The 18,820-nt window shown below is 34.8% G+C and overlaps 1 protein-coding gene and 1 long non-coding RNA gene across 4 annotated transcripts in view; one reads left to right on the forward strand and one right to left on the reverse strand.

Annotated features, from left to right (window-relative positions):
* The window catches only part of LOC116167798, an 80,180-nt gene that overhangs the window by 11,801 nt on the left and 49,559 nt on the right, over positions 1–18,820 (reverse strand). Inside the window, exon 1 of one of the 3 annotated variants that reach the window (XM_031483327.1) lies at positions 3,811–3,958. The exons of the other annotated variants lie outside the window; for them this stretch is intronic. The gene's annotated coding sequence lies outside the window, so the exon portion shown is untranslated. Of the gene's footprint in view, positions 1–3,810; positions 3,959–18,820 lie in introns of those variants that run through there. 3 annotated transcript variants of the gene reach the window in all.
* On the forward strand, positions 7,172–7,328 carry LOC116167801. The gene is made up of 2 exons (XR_004144648.1): positions 7,172–7,205; positions 7,260–7,328. It is a non-coding gene; the product is annotated as an uncharacterized LOC116167801 (long non-coding RNA).

An 18,820-nucleotide genomic window follows, 5' to 3' on the forward strand; every position in this document is an offset into this window, starting at 1 on the left:
TCTTATCTCCGTTACGAGATAAGGTAATTCGAAGAATTTCGTGTTATTTTTGGCGTAAGTAGGGGCGCGTTCTTTTGAAGCTGGCGTCATCAAGTCCGTTGAGATTGACGAGTTATTTGAAATTAAGGAAGGAGTTTATTTGATGGTGGTGTTTCTCTAAATATTGGGGTCAACGTAAAAACTGTCAATTATCGCGACGGTAAAAAGAGCGTGTATTTATGTTTACGCTAATTTCTCGGTCAGTTTACCCCATTTGTTTAATTGAAGACGCAGTTCGCCACTTTCGAAATAAAGTGTGTAGAAGTTAAGCAATCTTCATAAATGATTGAAGTTATCGTCAAGATAAGTAGTAAAAGTTTGTGGAAAGTTTTAAAAACGATTTGTCCGTATTCATAAAAGATTAGCTCGAATGTGAGTAAATAATACATAAAGCAGTTGTCTGCTTAGTGAAAGTTAAAAGTTTCTACCGTCCGACCGGCCACCGATTCTTTATTGTTGTTAAACGCGCCTGAATATCGAAAATCTTGTACAGCCAGAATATTCGGAAGAGAGCATGGTGGGTGTACAGACAAAACGTGAAAACGTGATGTAGAAACTGGGAATGTTTATTTTATAATACAGATCTGTTGTTTATTTTCGTTACTGTCAGCGCAATTTACGTAAAGCCGCTCTTACTTTTTAACAAAAATGTAGCATCATTACAAAAGCACATTCGCCACCTCTTAATCCGTGGCACTCTGAAAATCAATAGCTGAAGATTTGTCAAGTTTTAAGCCTATTTTTGAAGTAATTTCGAATTCTTCTCGCGCAAAGTGAAAGTGGATGGGCCTAATTTTTTGTTTCTCTAACCTTTGATATCGAGCATTTAACCCCCCCAAATCTATTTGATGTTTGTGCTTTAAAAGAAGAGCAAAGCACTTTAACGTATTTATTTCAAGCCACAGCTACTGCCGTGCAGCGAAATTTAAGATTAACGTAACGTGTATTTTTCAAAATTAGATCCTTTTTATGCTGCAGGAGTGGGTAATTGTTTTCGTTCCAGTTAATAAATGCTTTGTAACTTTCTTTAAGAAAACCTAATTTGTATCTATCCCTTAAAATTTTATATTAACCCGGAAAAAGCTGATTAAATACAAGGTTCATGTTTAAATAAGTAAAACTGGGTGGTTATTATTTTATTTTTCGAGTAAAGTCGACTGTATAGGTGTTTCAGATGATTTGTTCGTACTTAATTATTATAATAGCATAATTTGGGACGAGGAGGAGGGGGTAAATGAAATTCTAAAGACGCCTCGTTTAATTTCATTATACAAAATGGTATAATTTCCACTGCTTTTTTTTACTAAGAAATTTGTTCGTTGTTCCTCATTGTGCCATTTATTATGACAAAAGCATAAAGTAGGTAAACCAAAAATCATTACTCCGTGAATTATTAGGGAAAACATTGCATAGAGATTTTAAGAAGAAGTCTTAAGGAGAAGATTATTAGAAGACTCTGTGAATATTCTAGGAAGATTTTCCCAGACTTTATTTAATAATGCACAAATAAACCGTAAACATTTCAGCCCCATAAGAAAATTGAGTTAAGTTAGCAGTGCGTACAAAAGAATAATGAACAGACGAGAGAATTTTTCTATGCAGGTATACCACCAATGTTAACAAAATTCTTACCTCAGGATGATAGACACCTGTTCTGGGGGTAAAAAAGGAGGGAATTATAAACATGATATGGATTAATTCTGCAATCTTGAAAAAAAATCCATTTAAAATGATTCTAAGGGGGTGTGAGAGTTCAAATGGGATTCAAACGAGATTATAAGAAAATTGTAAGTAGGAGATTTATATAAGATTAGCTTAATATAATGATTGTAATGATGCACCAAAAACTCTGACACCCGCAGGAGTTTCCACGTTTACGCGATGATTACAGACCAACCTTCAGAAGATTCTAAAATCCTAAGATAATTCTAAGAAGACGTTAGCGCTCTGAGAACATTCTACGATTCAGACAAGATTCCAATACCAATTGTAAGAATGTTCGCCGACGATTATAAGGATTGTAATCGCTTTGAGGATTCTAAAGTTTCAATGATACTAGATTGAAAGTAGATTCTAAGAAGATTAAGAGATAATCCTAAAAGTTTTAATGATTTTATAGAGGTTCAAGTTTCTACATGTAGAAATACATGCAGAGAGCGCTTATTAGGTATGTTTTTTATATCTAGACTAAAACATGTGTAACATAAATTTAATTACTTGATTTATTTATTTGCAATGAATTACTAATGATTGATTTATAACAGATAATTAATATTTATCACTCGCTTGTAGTGAAATTTATAACACGTAAATGTATCACACACGATCGCGAAATCACGATGAACTTCGATTAAACGCACTTCAATTCGCTAATATAGCAACAAACGGAAAGTTTCTAGAAAGAAAATACGTAATATTCTCGAACAAGAAATAATGCTTTCATTCCTGATCGCCGGTGGCTAGCTTTTATCAACTTGCTGGTGCCCCGATGTCTAGGCTACTACCTACCTACACAAGTTCCGAAAAAATCTGAAGATGATTTACAGCACAATAAAAAAGATTTATTCGGATTTGTGGAGACAACATGTAAAAATTTAATAGGTAATGTCCCACCTAGCGTAAACTTTGCAAATTCACATAAACCTTCAAAATTTTTGCAAAACTTAAAAGCTGAACTATGCGTCTAAAATTTAACACAAAATATAGCATGTTTTGGTCTAGTATGATAGACGCTGAATACATGTAAAATTAGAAACGTAAAACTAGAAATTTGATCGTCTCAAACGGAGGTTCTCAGAAGATTCTAACCTAGTAGGAAAAGTTATTTGAGATTTTGAAGAAATTGACATAATACATTCTTTGTGCCTCATATGTGACCTTATGGCACCTCGTGCTGCCAGACGGAAGCAGTCAATCGCAAAATTATTCTTCATGAGCCTTTGGGTACAGTTCAGCATAATAGGTAAGCTTTTCCGTACGTGGTATTGCAGAGACTCTTTAAATCTTCTATGCTGTTATTTCACAGAATTTCTCGCTTCACAAACTACGAACATAGAATGGAAGGGATAGAAAAATCACTGCATGGCGGAAGTATGAAAAAGCTTGATCAGTATATCAGCTTGGAGGGGCTTTTAAGTCCAGAGTGTGTAATAGACATGATATCGAGTATAGGTCCATATCTTTTTAAATCATCCAAGGATCCTGTCTTTTTAAATCCTTATGATTTCACACTCATTTTCCAGTTTTTCACTAAACACCACACGTATTACATAATATAAAGTTAATGTTCTGATTAAATTTATTTAATGGGACTGCAATTAATATTGTGCTTAAACATTAAAATAACCAATCAAAGATTTGTTAAACGAATAAATGTGTATTTTACGACAATAATTTTATGCCTTGCTTCCTGAACTCCACAGCATTCTAGATATCAAGATCTAAACGGCATTCTTCTCCTAACTCGAGACGATTTTTTGGAGTTAATTGTTATTACAAGCTGAAAAACCTCCACATCCTGAACATATAAAATTTGAATCTAATGAGCACGCGATCACTTACTACGCATTAACATAAAGAAATTAAAAGTATAAGAGTGGAAAGAAATCGTTATTTTATGCTTGACGTTACTCATTCCGTGTACGATTGCGGAACCATGCTTGAAATATTAAGACGATATGGTATATTGCACAAAATCAGTCATAAATTAAAATTGGATTCTCAGATCTTAGGGGACTGTCTCATAGGCTAATTTTCGTATGGCTATAGTACCCTTCTCATATCCTTCGCACCGTTGTTGCAATTAATCATGGTCCACCACCGGCACTTTAACTTTAGTTCACGCACCGTCAAAAAACACACGAAATCCCACAGTAACGATTAAAACAATGTTATCTCATTTACAAGAAAAATCGTACTAAACAAGCGCCAGCAGTACCTTGCTGAAGATTAATTTTTTTTTCGAAGAAGGGGAAGATTATATCTGTATTAACATAAAAAGCGGAAAGCACGTTGTTACTTATGTGAATTAAGAACGTTATTGTTGCGGAGTTTAACTATGCTAACTAACGCAATGTACCATTGTTATTAGTTCCATTTGAGAATTAGCATTCGTAATATTTTCTATTTATATTTCATCATTTACAAACATTTTAGCGAACGTTCTAATTAAAAACACATTTCTCATAATATACCTCAACTCAAATTCCCACACATGTATTGCATCTATTTCAATTTTTCCCCTTTGTTTTTCAATAATGGATAATTTCCAGTACAGTTACTGTTGAAACTACGATTGATGAACGAGGCATTGTTGTTGTAGTCCGTTCTATCTACGTCGATAATAATTGGTGCTCAAAATTGGAACTATGTCTACCGGGCGTAAATGCAACCAGACCGTAGAATTAATTGGCGTAATTTAATAATAACCCACTACCTGCGCGAGCCTTCACGTTTCGAAGAAACTTAAGCATATCTGACAATGGAATGAAATAACGTATTACTCATTCTAAAGAAAACTGGAACACACTACCAGTCAATAATGTCAGTTCATATTTTATTAATTTGTACAGGATTCATAATTACGTGTCATACCACAATATTCAATCAGATTAGTATTAATACAAAGAAAGAAAATCCATCTGCTCCAAAAAAAATATTATTGGGCCAGTAATTGGGACTTGGTTGGAGTTCCAATTCCCGCAATTTCACTGTTTATATTTAATTCCTCAGTTCAAGTACATAATGGAATTTTAACAATTATGTGATATTCATTACGACTACTTTCTGTTTCGTGAAATTCGTGAAAACGCGGCCTTGTAAAATCTAAGACTACGACATCATAGTTTTCATGCACGGAGAAAAATGTATGTTAAAGGTAATTAAAAATATAATAATAGCTATCAAAAAATATAATACGTATAGGGATAGCTATGAAGAATTATCAAATTTATCATATACATATTGTTGCAAGTGTATAGCTAGTTTTACTATATATTGTTTTAACTCATACAAAAAAACTGTATGTAACGGCAACCATCTCATATGCACGCTTTTGTAATAAGGGAGTAGTTGAATTAACATCTCCGCTTTGTATTAATAAGTAACTTAGATTATTGCAACTAATATACACACCCTGCTGTTTGAAATTATGGATTCTACAGGCCACATTCTATAAGAAAATTTTTCTTCCGGGTCGATCTGAGACAATTTTTTTTTGTCCGAAAAAAAAGGCAGTGTATAACCTTCCTTTTTTACCAAAAATTGACTGCACCAAAATTTCTCGGGAAAACACTTTTTCTTATTAATTTTGGTGCGTAGAATCCAAAACAAATCGTACTTTTTCGATCAGACTTCTCAATCAAAAGTTATAGACTAGAACCAATTTCGAAAGAAAATTCAAAGGGCTGTAACTTTTGAACTAGTAGCCCAATCTTGGAACTGTTTGAAATAATGGATTCTACAGGCCACATTCTATAAGAAAATTTTTTTTCCGGGTCGATCTGAGACAATTTTTTTTTCGGGGCTCAAAAAAAGNCAAAATTTCTCGGGAAAACACTTTTTCTTATTAATTTTGGTGCGTAGAATCCAAAACAATTCGTACTTTTTCGATCAGACTTCTCAATCAAAAGTTATAGACTAGAAAGCAATTTCGAAAGAAAATTGAAAGGGCTGTAACTTTTGAACTAGTAGCCCAATCTTGGAGCTGTTTGAAATTATGGATTCTAGAGGCCACATTCTATAAGAAAATTTTTTTCCGGTCGATCTGAGACAAATTTTTTTTGGAGCCTCAAAAAAAGGCAGTGTACAACCTTCCTTTTTTACCAAAAATCGACTACACCAAAATTTCTCGGGAAAACACTTTTTCTTATTAATTTTTGTGCGTAGAATCCAAAACAATTCGTACTTTTTCGATCAGACTTCTCAATCAAAAGTTATAGACTAGAAACCAATTTCGAAAGAAAATTCTAAGGGCTGTAACTTTTGAACTAGTAGCCCAATCTTGGAACTGTTTGAAATTATGGATTCTACAGGCCACATTCTATAAGAAAATTTTTTTTCCCGGTCGATCTGAGACAATTTTTTTTTCGGGGCTCAAAAAAAGGCAGTGTATAACCTTCCTTTTTTACCAAAAATCGATTACACCAAAATTTCTCGGGAAAACACTTTTTCTTATTAATTTTGGTGCGTAGAATCCAAAACAATTCGTACTTTTTCGATCAGACTTCTCAATCAAAAGTTATAGACTAGAAACCAATTTCGAAAGAAAATTCAAAGGGCTGTAACTTTTGAACTAGTAGCCCAATCTTGGAACTGTTTGAAATTATGGATTCTACAGGCCACATTCTACAGGATGTCTCTAAAAGGTCTGTACAACGCGCTACCAGGGGTTCTTGGTATCAAAATAGGACGATTTAACCCTACTTACCTCTATCCAAAAGTGCTTCGGTAAGGCGCTATCTATCGCCAAAGATTCAAAAAACAAATCGTTATTTTTATTTTATCGGAAAATGGTTTTGCCGATTAAAATGAAAGTCGGGATGTGAATGTCTAATGTAAAAAGGGTCTTTGTGATATCATCGTTTTGATTGTAGTTGCTATGTAGGTGGTAAAATACTGACCATCCACATCTGAAGAGGTCTAAAACTTTTTAACTACTATTTTGACGGTTCTGAATTTTTAGACACTGATAGACAGTTTACTTGCAAGCATTTGTGTCTCTTGATGAATATCGCTATCTGTGATGGTTTACGAAAAAAAAAAAATTTAGGCATAATGAATGGCATGCACCATACATGCGATCGCGAATTTCAACCGGATTTGCTAGAACCGAATACGTTCATTTGGCGTAAACGTAGTCACTTTCTTACAGCTTATGCCTCATCAGTCTCTGTAGCCGCTCCACGATACACCACAACATAACCTCGTTTGTTGTTTGTATCTTTAGAAAGTCGGGAGATAACAAAAACTTTAATTTGGTAGGTAATTTGTTGTATTTACATAAGTTGGTCTCTTATATCGCGGTGAATTGTAGAACCATCTGAAAAATGGTTTTGTGATACTATTTAACTAAAAAAAACAGGGCAGTAATAAATTATAGATTCTCAAGCAAAAGGCGGGAAAAAGTGAACAAGCTCCTCCACCTCCATGTCTCAAAAAAGTATTACGTGAGTTAATTCAATGCATTAATGTCGTTTACTACCTTCAATTCAATTTTCAAGTTCTTTCTTTGCTCCAACCCAAAAGAATTCGGATAAAAGTGGTACAAAACCACAAAACAACGAAGGCGGGTATGTAATTTTGTAAGTCTAGATGAAATGTCTCCCTTTTATAAGCTCATAAACCGTACGACCATTTTCACACCAAATAAAAATTTTCAACATGCACTTTTAAATTTTTATGTGTCGCGGAATAGAAACAATCCGAGTCGAACAAAAGTCCTCACGGATCAGACACTTCGAAAGAAAACAATCGCAGCTTACGAACTAATGCATCTCGTAGATCTGGTTTCATTAATCGAACAATTTGAACCGTATTGCAAATGTGTAATGTTTATAGCAAAACTGGTGCTCACCGGCAGCAGAGGTTTAAAGCCGGAAATTGCCAAAATTATGCAAGAGAGGCGCGAAAAGCAGTCTTTGTCATCTGACAATTTTTTTGTCTGAAAAAAAAGGCCTTCCTTTTTTACCAAAATGATTGAATAATAGCTTCTCGTAATGATTGCAATATAATTTTTACTGTATGATTTTAACAATCCATTTTTCTCCGTGTGATATCGACGTTCCAAAAATGGAATGTCATTGCAGGAATAATCCTCCAGAAGACCCTCTTAGAAACTGTTAGCGACTCTTAAAACCCCTAAAGACTTTTAAAGACACTTAAATTCACTTTGAGTCTCAAGGTTCGTAGGACCTTCATGATTCGGGTATTAAACGTTATAGGCTTATTAAGCACCTTCTTAATGTCTGATAGAGGCTCTAAAGGCCTCCAGGAGACTGTGGAAACAATTAGACGAGAGAAAAAACTAATGATTACTCATAACGATTTCTAAGGGCTTTTAGGACTCATAAACTCACGTGAGATTTGTTGGCGATTCTTGAAACCTCTTGAAGACTTTGAAAAACTAAAAGCGTCTAGAAGTAGGTACCTTGGAGACACTTTGACGGCCCTTAAAACATTTGAAGGCTTTAGAAGAGTTTTGAATACTGTTAAACCATAATAGGTGTATGTACCTATCTCCGTAAAATCCCGTAGAATGTTCTTAGAGGCTCTTGGAGACTATAGTAAATTCTTGAAGAGCCTCACTTCTAAAGATCACGAACATTAAATATAGGTACCAAATGCACAAGTTCACAAGCACGAAACATTATTTAAACATATGAAATACGTGCATTAATAAAAAGTAGTCGAGGTGGTTTGGACTACTTTATGACCATAAGTAAATTCAATATTTGTAACATTTCTTTTCAAATAATATACTAATCAGCACCAAAATGTCAAGGTATGTCAATTATTTTTAATTAAGCGGTATACACCCGTAGCGTACAACCCAATCTGTGTAATAAATAAAGTCTAGTAAAGGAACAGTATAGCTGATCATTAATTTTAATTTATATTTTTATAGTTGTTAGGCAACATTTTCGGTGTATAATTTACTTTGTATCACGCTATGTAATTAGGTCACTTCTAACTACCACAACAAAATAAAATATCTCAAATGTATATTTGTATGTTATCGCATTCAGTTAAGGGTGTCATCGAAAATCAAACTCCACTCTCTTCAGAAGATTGCGACATCGGTTATTTCCAATTTTTAAATGAAAATCCTAATTCTACTAGATATAATAATTGAAAGAAAATGCAACGGTTTGTTAAATCCTATAGTCGGTGATCTCCAAAATAACAGAGACACTTAATTATAAATATCGAACATAACACTGAAATTCTCGTAAGTTGCTACTATCTTTAAAATTCGAATACATCTTGAATTTTTAAAATCAAAAGTGTGGGTAAGAAAATTGGCTCTGAATGTTTACGATGGAATTATATGGGTTTATATACCAGGTGAGGCAGAGAAACTTGCTTATATGCAACGCCAACATTTCCCTACATTTTTGTATGACTCAGCCTGGCGACATCTAATAATTCAAAACCTTTACCGCGTTGGCTTCAAAGGAAATATTCGACACTTGATCTAAAAATTTTTAAGAATTCGGGTCAAAATGGCACCCTGTCAAACCCAATGACTCAAGAAAATCCTTTCAAGAGAATGTTCGCCTGATATACATAAGAAGTTTTGTATTGGGCTTGTATGAAAAGCTCCAATGATTGTCTAATGGTCACTCATTGGAGCTTTTCATACAAGCCCAATACAAAGCTTACTATGCGAATCAGGCGAGCATTCTCTTGAAAGGAGAAGAGAGTACTTGACCGTAGGCTATTTTTTGGAGAAAATCGTTCGTGGCCCTAAAACCTCGCAAACAGAGTTTCGGGATCATTTTGATTTTTTAAGTAACATTATATGGTTGCTGAATCGATAGTTCAATTGAGGTCATTGCAAAATAAGTTTTTCATCAAATTTGTCTTCCTGGAACATAAAGTTGACGTGTTTGAGAGGTATTCGGAAACCACTACTTTAACTGTCTGAAAATAACTATGATTGCTTTTCAACGAACCACCCTGTGCAAGGAATCTATATAGAAGTAAAAATTCACATTTTTGTGCGGTTTCTTTATGGCTTTGTATTGTGGTCCGTCCGTTTGCCGCTTTGATCAAGTTTGTACACATACACGTTCATTACAGTTCAATAAAGATGATTTAAAAAATATATCCACATTTCAAATTGTATGACTTTCGTTGAGAATGTTATTCTTTTTCATAAACCCTCCTTCGTCTCCAGTCACTTTGAAATTTTCAAATAAGCCAATAATAGCACATGAACGTGTACCTACTTATATCGAGACTATTGAGGTTGTAGTCGCAAGATGCGCACCAATTACTTAGCCCACTTTCTCGCCTTTTGTTGCACGATCTTTCATTGCCCAAATTTAATTGAGTGGAACTACCAAGTTGAAGCACGTAAGTGTTATGTCATCGTCTACATGACTTTTGCTAGAAACCGCTACTTTAACAAAGAACGTGCAAATCTTGACTGATATATAAATCTAGACAAACTGGGTGGCATGTTTCTGTTATTACCTACCTACTAGTACAGAACTGTTGGTACTACATCACGATCTCTACGCTTTATCCGTTTACAATCAGATAATCGAAAACAGTCTGGTAGCAAAATTGAGCTGTACGTATATTTGCAGAAATAAAGTTGAATTTATGCAAATGACACTTCTTCGGTCGAGTTCGCTAATACTTGCTCTGTGTTTATGAAGAAATAAAGAAATGAAATGTAAATTACACATACAGCGACATACCACAACTGGTTCTATCCGTACCTAATTGCTTAAACTTGTAGTCTACGTATTGAAGATATTTTTATTCGAATAATGAATGGTTTAAAATGACAGACGTGCATTTCTCGTACCAGAACAGAAATTACCCAAAACAATTATATTTTGCCTTCTTTGTACTGTCCTAACTTGTGGAATATTAATAAATTCTAATATGCTTCGAGGCACTTTATCTGCTGTCTATAGGTAACTGTACCTCCCACTATCAGATTTATGGTGCCTTGCTTGCGTTTTTATGCTTTATTTGTAACTATCCAAAATTGGAAAATTAAATGTACGTGGTTATGCAAATTTGAAGCAAAGGTCAACCTTGTGCACCACATTAACTCGATATTTATATTATTTTGCTCCCTGGAAGGTTTGCCATTTTATAATGAAGTGCTCTCATATGGAGGTAGGTAGAGCATGAAGAATAAATGTATAAATATAATTTAAATTAGACATATTTTATTTAATTTTACTTTCGGTTTATTCAAATTGGTGCCGTGGCAAGGCTGTCCTTATTAGTTCTCCAGTGGGTGGTAGTACTGCCAAATATAAACCAAGTCTTCCTTTAGGAAAGTCCACAGTATATTTGTCCAACGATCGCACTTCAAATTTTTTTACCAAAATACTGTGTAACTACCGAAACTACTTAAAATTTCAACAAGGGCCTGTAGAAACCGCTCCTCGTACTATACAGGACGTGGCCTAATGATAGTAATAAACTATGGGACAAAAATGGTTGGTCAGGGAATAAGGGGCACATTGGGCCACTAAGAAAAATGTTCTCCTTTTCTCTTAAGGATTTCTGAACCATAGTTTATTAATCAAACAATCATTAAGTTTTTATGCGCAATTAGGTACCTCCTCAAAGCAACAATATTCAAAGTAATTAGGCTCCCTTCAGAGGTTTTGTCATTTAAAAGTACCTACACATAGAGAAAAACAATAGGCACACGTAAATCCCTATCTCCCCAGAATCGTCAATTTTTCTGAAAATCTGAAGGCATCTCCTTTAAACAGGAATGGTGGTCATAAAGCACCGTTCTTGATTAAGTTTGTGTTAGATTCATTGTGTCCTATTGTACGGTACTTTTAAACGAGTGGAATCATGAAAGTCATTAAATTTAAAACAAATTCTTTAGAAGCAAAACATTGATTATTCGCATAAAACAACTACCTTGCCTCTTATCTGTTCCAATTTGGATTTCCCGCTATGGTAAAAGCTAATTTGCTATTCTTCAAATAATTTCGGTACATAAACAAAATTGTAAAGACTTGACAGCCGTCTCTTTCGCATTTCTCCGTTTGCTAAGTATAGTTTATTACACATTAAGGTTAGCCTGCTCTCGAACAAGTCAAGGGATTCAAAAAATGACTCACATGCATTGGGCTAACGTTTTGATTCCCCAAATGATTTTCAAAAATTGACCTACCAGGTACGCTACTTTTAGTAATCAGAAGCCTAATTGCTCAATCGCTGCTATAAAAATTCAAGACATAAGGTTGGTCGTGAAGCGTTTGTGAATCACTTGAAATAAAGAGTAAAAATATGAAGTTGGGTACCTAACCCAATGAGAACGAAAGTAACAAGTTAAAAAAGTATTCGTAAACGATTTACAAAAAGCGAATTTCCACATTAACGGTCTTTGTTCGAAAAAATTAGCTACTTTATGGCACGTGATTTCAATGTGTTTTTTTATAAGAATAAGTTAAAGTTTGGCCCACGAATAAAAATTTGAATTTGAACATGCGCAATTTATTTTTTATATATGCGGTCAATTTAGATCTATAAGTACGACCTTCCGTTAAAATTTTCGAAAAATTCGTCTATAAATAAACAAGTTGTAAATCAGAATATGCATGACGAAAACGCATTTTTGGTAATACAGATCACTATTTTATTAGCAAAGTTTAAAATGATCGATCTCACGAGTAATCTCAAAATAGACTAGAACCTGCACATTTACCCTATAGCAGATATTTTGTGAGATCTTATCCGGACAGCCAGCCGGCAGGCTAGCCAGCCAGACGGCCAGCGATGACGAATATAATAGCGTTTTTTTTTTTCAAAAATGCGCTAAACAGTTGACTCTGCGCGATACCACCGTGACTCTGCGTAACCGCGATCTATTCTTTGACGTGTGTTTTCCATTCTTTTTGTTAAGAAGCATTTTAGCGTATAGAATTTATATGAGCACAATAAATCAAAAATTGTAGAATCATAGTACATGAAATTGATTTTTTAGTAATAAACGCAGAAAAATTCTCAATTGATTGTACATGGTGTTAATGTGTTTTTTGTACTAAAATTGCCGTATCGTGTTTTCCATTTGCCTTTATGATGTCTCGTGTGGTGTGTTTATGAATTCGTTTAACTGCATTTGATTCGATTACCTCATTTTTATCGTACAATTTGAGATGTTTTATTTTGCGTTTTGTTGCCGTAGATTATTTATTTGAAGTTTGTGCGCGCTATGCCAGGGTTTTTGTCCCGAAGAAGGTTTTCTCCTGGTATTGCCTTGTTGTATGCGTAATATATTTATTTGTTCTCGTCTTTTCTTATATTACGCGCAAAATTAATCATTTTATTCAATTCCCCAACACATAAAAGAACCGATTTCACAACGTAGGAGTTCGTACCCTCCATATTGGGCCTACTGCTACTCGGTCTTGGAAATCCGCCACTGCCCAAGTGAACCGGAGCACTAAACTCGTGCACATTTATAATATTTTGGGTTATATTGATAGTGGAATTCGTGAAATTTTACTACAAATTCTCATTGATTTTTTGATTTGAATAAAAGTTTAAGTTTAACTCCAGAATTCCTGCATTTGGAGTACAATGTTTGGGAGTAAAGGTGATCGGCCTATAGACGCAAAATTGCTACACTTGTGCCAACACTTGTGGTGGCTCCCTCGATGGTGGCATAAATTTGCAAAAGCACATTATTACTAGAACAAGTGAAAATATTTCTCTGTATGCATATTTTTTGGTTTAAATGCAATAATGTCGGTTTGAACCTAAAACAAATTTTCACTTTTTTAATTTGAGGCCACTTTCGATGGCAGATTCGAGATAAAGTATGAGAAATATTCTCACATAATTTAACAGAAACTGAGAGAATGGAGAAATGTAATCAACTAAGTGAAACGCGAGTATCCTTCATCACCCAAGATGAGAAAGACACATTTCATCCTATTATTCATACTATATTTCATTTCACAAAATTAATTATTAACATTCATTTTAAATTTTGAGCGCCCAAAACAAGTTACATAATACTTTGTAAGAAGTCATCAAGAACGAATAATTTAACCTGGAAATTATGGTCGATAACTGAAACGCGTTGCTAAAGGGTCGTTACATCCAAAATTTGTAGCATACTCCTTAAGGTAAACAACATTTTATTCTAATAAACCAGAAACGAACTTGTTCGATGGTCTTATGTAAAAAATGGAACAGCACTGGTCGGTTTTTTATAATCGAATTGTTAAAATAGTGGACGCTTATTTACGATATACAACAAATCCGTCGTACTATCCTTAACTCGTGACAACTCCCGAGAATTTTAAACAGATGTCATCTGTGTATACTGGATTATAAAATTAAGCTGTACCCAAAACCCAAATCGAAATCAGTGTAATCCCAAAATGTTATCGCAATAAATATTTTGTAATGGGTCTGTCGTTTAAATAACGAGTTTCAATCTGCAAAAGCATCGCTACCGTAATTTAAAGAATGTAGTGTCATTAGATGGCAGGTTTTTCAATTTTTATGGCATTTCAGGTTTTACCGTAATCCCTTTTTTTCCTTTTTAATTGAACGTTGTCATTTCGTATAGTTCGATATGGACAGCGCGCATGTAGCCGTATTATTAAGTTTTAACAAGCCAAATGGCTACCTCCATATGTAATTAGATATGGAAATTTATGATGGTTTTTAGTAAATAAATCATAATGAAACGTGGAAGAATATTATTGTTCGAAGGCAGTATTTCATTGGTCACTTAAATATAATTTATGATCTAGAAGAAGCCTGCGTCGATATGATCGATTTACGACCCTTACCCTTGTCCTTTTACAATTTTGACATCTATTTCCTTGACTAGTTTTTGCCTCGGTGCACAGCATGTTACGGAAGGAGGCGTTAAAAGATTGAAGTTTTGAGATTACTAAGCACCGACCGAGATACTGGATTATATTGTTCGGTGTCGCTTTTTTAATGACCTCATACATTGTTTGTCATAAAGCTTGTAATTGAAGAGTAAGTAGATACTTATTTTGGAAATCGAGGGTTTTTAAATAACCTTTAATCGCCCCAGCATTTTCTAAATGGAATTTAAGCACCACACAAAACTGCAAACATTTTTTCATTGAACCTAATCTTCAATAATAAGGTGCAATCCCACTCGGTCTGTAACACCCTGTGTATAATTAATATGTTCTTTTTTCTATTTTATTAGATATGAAAGTTTTGCATTTTGTATCGATCGGCCATTTCCGCCCGTGTAGGGTCGGGAAAGAATAACCCTACCGCAGAGAGTACTGCGTGTCGTAAGAGGCGACTAAACAACTGCACAAATTTAACTGTTGACGATGGGTTAATAGACAGTGTATGATTTTTCAGGACGTACTTTACGTATTATAGCTTTTACTTGACGTGCTAGGGGTTGAAAGGATAAAACTAGGTCAGGAACCGTTCTTTTAACCGACCTGTTATTAGATTTTTAGCTGACGTTGACACTCGCAAAGCTTAACCGCCGGTGCGATTTAGTTTCTCTAAAAAAAATCCGAAAACTCACATATAATAACAGCGAAGTACTTTCCAAATCATTAATTGAATATGATGAGGGGTTCCATCAGTTTGATACAGCACGCTCCTGGTGATCAAAAATATTTTAGGAACATGGCGACGGTAATTGTGTACAATTTTGCTCTAAGACTTGTTTTTTAAATTTTATTTTACGCTGTTTAGTTTGGAAGTCTCACGGGCACCGCTGTGTTATAATGCTACTGGACCGCACACGGAATGTGGAGTTATTAAAAAAAATCCCTCGTCTTTTGTATATTCCAGTAGTTTGGCCAAAGGACACAAAGTTACAATTTTTTAAACAGGCTCTGGCGGAGCTTTTAACGGTTTGAAAGTAAGTTAATGTACTCAAATTGTGAGTTGTTTAAAATAGTGGTCGTATTTTATGCAAGTTGGAAACGAAAAGCTCTCAAAAAATCAACATGGAAGCGGTCAATAAGATTCATGTTTCGAGTTTCGAGACCTTCCTCCTAACTAAAATAATTTGCGTTTACATTTTATTGTATGCACACATTTATGTGGCAGTTTACCAAACTTGTTCTTGGTTTGAGAATGAATGGAATAGCACGCTGAAAATCTTTCTAGATTTTCCTGTCGGATTTTATACTCTACCCACTACGGCGGAGCAGTTTATGCTGCAATGTAAAAACGATCGACCTACAAGGTTCAGGATTCGAATACCAGCTTCAACAATCGCGATCAGGAAGTCACGCTTTCATTCTAATCCATTAAATCGCCATCTCGGACTTTGATTTATCGTTACCACCACATGTGCATAAATATTCGCAAAAGATATTTGCAAAAATGTATCATTTTGTTTATAAGTCTCAAAAACCTTGCTGGGATGAACGTGTTCCCTTCTTAGGCTAGTAGAAGTAGTCCATCCGCTGGTGTTTGTGTCGCGAGCTTGCTAAGACATAAATTTAACAAAAGTCGTTTTGCCAGTTAGTCATTTTTTTTCGCCACGGTAAAATTGCGATGCTAGGATTGCCTCAAAACAAACATACGTCAGTCTAATCTAATTCAAGTGCAGTACTTTCAGTCAGAAATTAACTTGCCCGTGCAATGTCTTTACTTCTTTGGAGTTGCACACAGTTTTTGAACACTTTTCACACGTTCCTAGCCTTAGTTCAGTTTTAAAAGTTACAGGTTAGTACCGTGATCTTAATACACATCAGCAGTGGGTGTGGGCCGTATAAATGTAAATATTTTCGTAATTTTTCAACATGTAATTATGAGTTAGGTTTCAAATTACACCACGGTAATGTTATCACTAATCTTACATACAAATGTGGTGTTAATCATGTTGTAAGTACGATTTCTTGTAACTTTTCACACGCGATCACAGTTCGAGTCTATTTGTTAAATTTATTACTCTTCGTGTAAAAGGTTAACCTCAAGTCTTTGGATATGATGTAATGATACTCGGAGAAGCAGCTTTTTTGGGAGCTTCGGGCGTGTACATAAATTTGGAGTAGGTCTCGATCTCGATCAAGTTAATTGCATACAAATTGCATTCGTTTTTAACTTTGATCTAATCGTTTTATTTAGGAGAGCAAAAGGATCGTTGGGTGGGGAGATAAGGATTTCGCTCACGACAATAATTTGCATGTGGCTAATTTCAAACGAGCAAAGTCGGAGTGTTTTATGTATTCGCGTTTGAATAGTGAAAATGTTTGTCACTTTGAGAACATAGTCTTTAAATTGGTCCACGAAATATTTCCAAACATTTGTCTTGGAATTATCAGTATTATCTTCAGTGGCGTACGTAGAAATTTATTCTGGGGGGGGGGGGGGGGGGAATTAAAACAAGTTCGTGGCACATACAGTCACCCACTGCGAAGGGGGGGGGGAAGAAATAGAAATTGGGTTGCAGGTTGCTGATGCTGGTAGTCACTTATCTATTTATTATTGTACAGGCGAAAAAGATTCGTTTAGAACGGTATTTTATTTCTTACTGCTGACAGGCCCCTTTATTGCTTTGTTTTTCATTAGTCAACGAAAACTTTGAATAATAGGTATATTATGGGCAAAAAACAACAAGGGCGTAACTTTTGATCTAGTAGTCCGATCTGGAACTGTTGGGAATTATGGATTCTACAGGCCACATTCTATAAGAAATTATTTTTTTTCCGGTCGATCTGAGACAATTTTTTTTTTTTCTGGGCAAAAAAAAGGCAGTTATAACCTTCCTTTTTTACAAAAAATCGACTGCACCAAAATTTCTCGGGAGAAAACTTTTTCTTATTAATTTTGGGGCGTAGAATCCAAAACAATTCGTACTTTTCGATCGGACTTCTCAATCAAAAGTTATGGGCAAAAAATTTAAAATTCTTATTTTCGTCATTTCGTGAAAGGCAGGACGCAGGTACCTCACCTCAGTAGCAGTACTAAGTACCTGATACCTAATTTGTTTTTTTGGGCATCAATGTAGCGAATTGCCGATCGATGCGAATAGCCAATCGTTGACTGCCAACACTGATCGCTCACTGAATAGTGAATACTGAATACTACAGAATATTTAGATTTTAGTGACTTTAACTTTAACCAAACCAAAATTGCTCTCTATATATACCTATATATTATTGCCTTTATTTTAAAGTGGGCGGAGCGGATAGCGGAGGATTACCTAAATACCTAATAGCTACGATGATAACTCATTCTTCTGGGGGGGGGGGGATATATCACCTTCATCCCCCCCGGTAAATAAGCCACTATCTTAACTTCCCTTTTCGATTTTGTCAATTTGTTACAAGTCAACACATCCTTAAACTTGGATGCGTAAATTGATCTTGACGAAAGTTCGTACCTCGAGAGAGTTGCACACAAAACAAGTTCAAAATTTGAGAAAAAAATTTAAAATTTCGCTAATTTAAAACGTTGTTCTCTTTCCTCACTTCTACCCATCCTTCCTTAATATATTAATGTGGTGTCGAACTGGAAACTAAACACCTGTGATTATTTAGGCGAAAAAATATCTACTTATCTGGAAACTAATTAGCTTTACGCAGCGATAATCGACTCTTATCGCACTGACCAGAGATATGCTTTTACAATGACAACACACAATTATTTCTAAATGACCCAAACTTTTTAACACGTACTTTAAATTTACTTTTAGAAATCAAAATAAACAAAGCGATTATTTAAACAAAATCAAACATCAAACAATTCTGATACAAAACCACATTGACCTCGAATTCGAATTTTATTTGTGCCCAATCTAAATTAGCGACTACATTTAATCTTTAAAAATTGAAATTACATCATACAGGGTGAATCATTATCGTTATTATAGGCGCTGTTTTCCCTATCTGCTCAATTACAATTATTCAACCCCAACCGTTTTTAAATTTCGGATTCTTTTAAGAAAATGGTCTCGTTTTGAGATAATTAGTGGAAGCTACCACTAGCAAACTATTTTTTTCGGGAATCCTGAAGCGCCCAGAAAATGCTATCTCAGGTTTAGAGCAGGAAAGAGGCGTGACAAATAAATGTGGGAAAAAGGAAATGTGTTACAAAA

This window comes from Photinus pyralis, unplaced genomic scaffold (genome assembly GCF_008802855.1).
Source record: "Photinus pyralis isolate 1611_PpyrPB1 unplaced genomic scaffold, Ppyr1.3 Ppyr1.4_LG4, whole genome shotgun sequence".
Lineage (NCBI taxonomy): Eukaryota > Metazoa > Arthropoda > Insecta > Coleoptera > Lampyridae > Photinus > Photinus pyralis.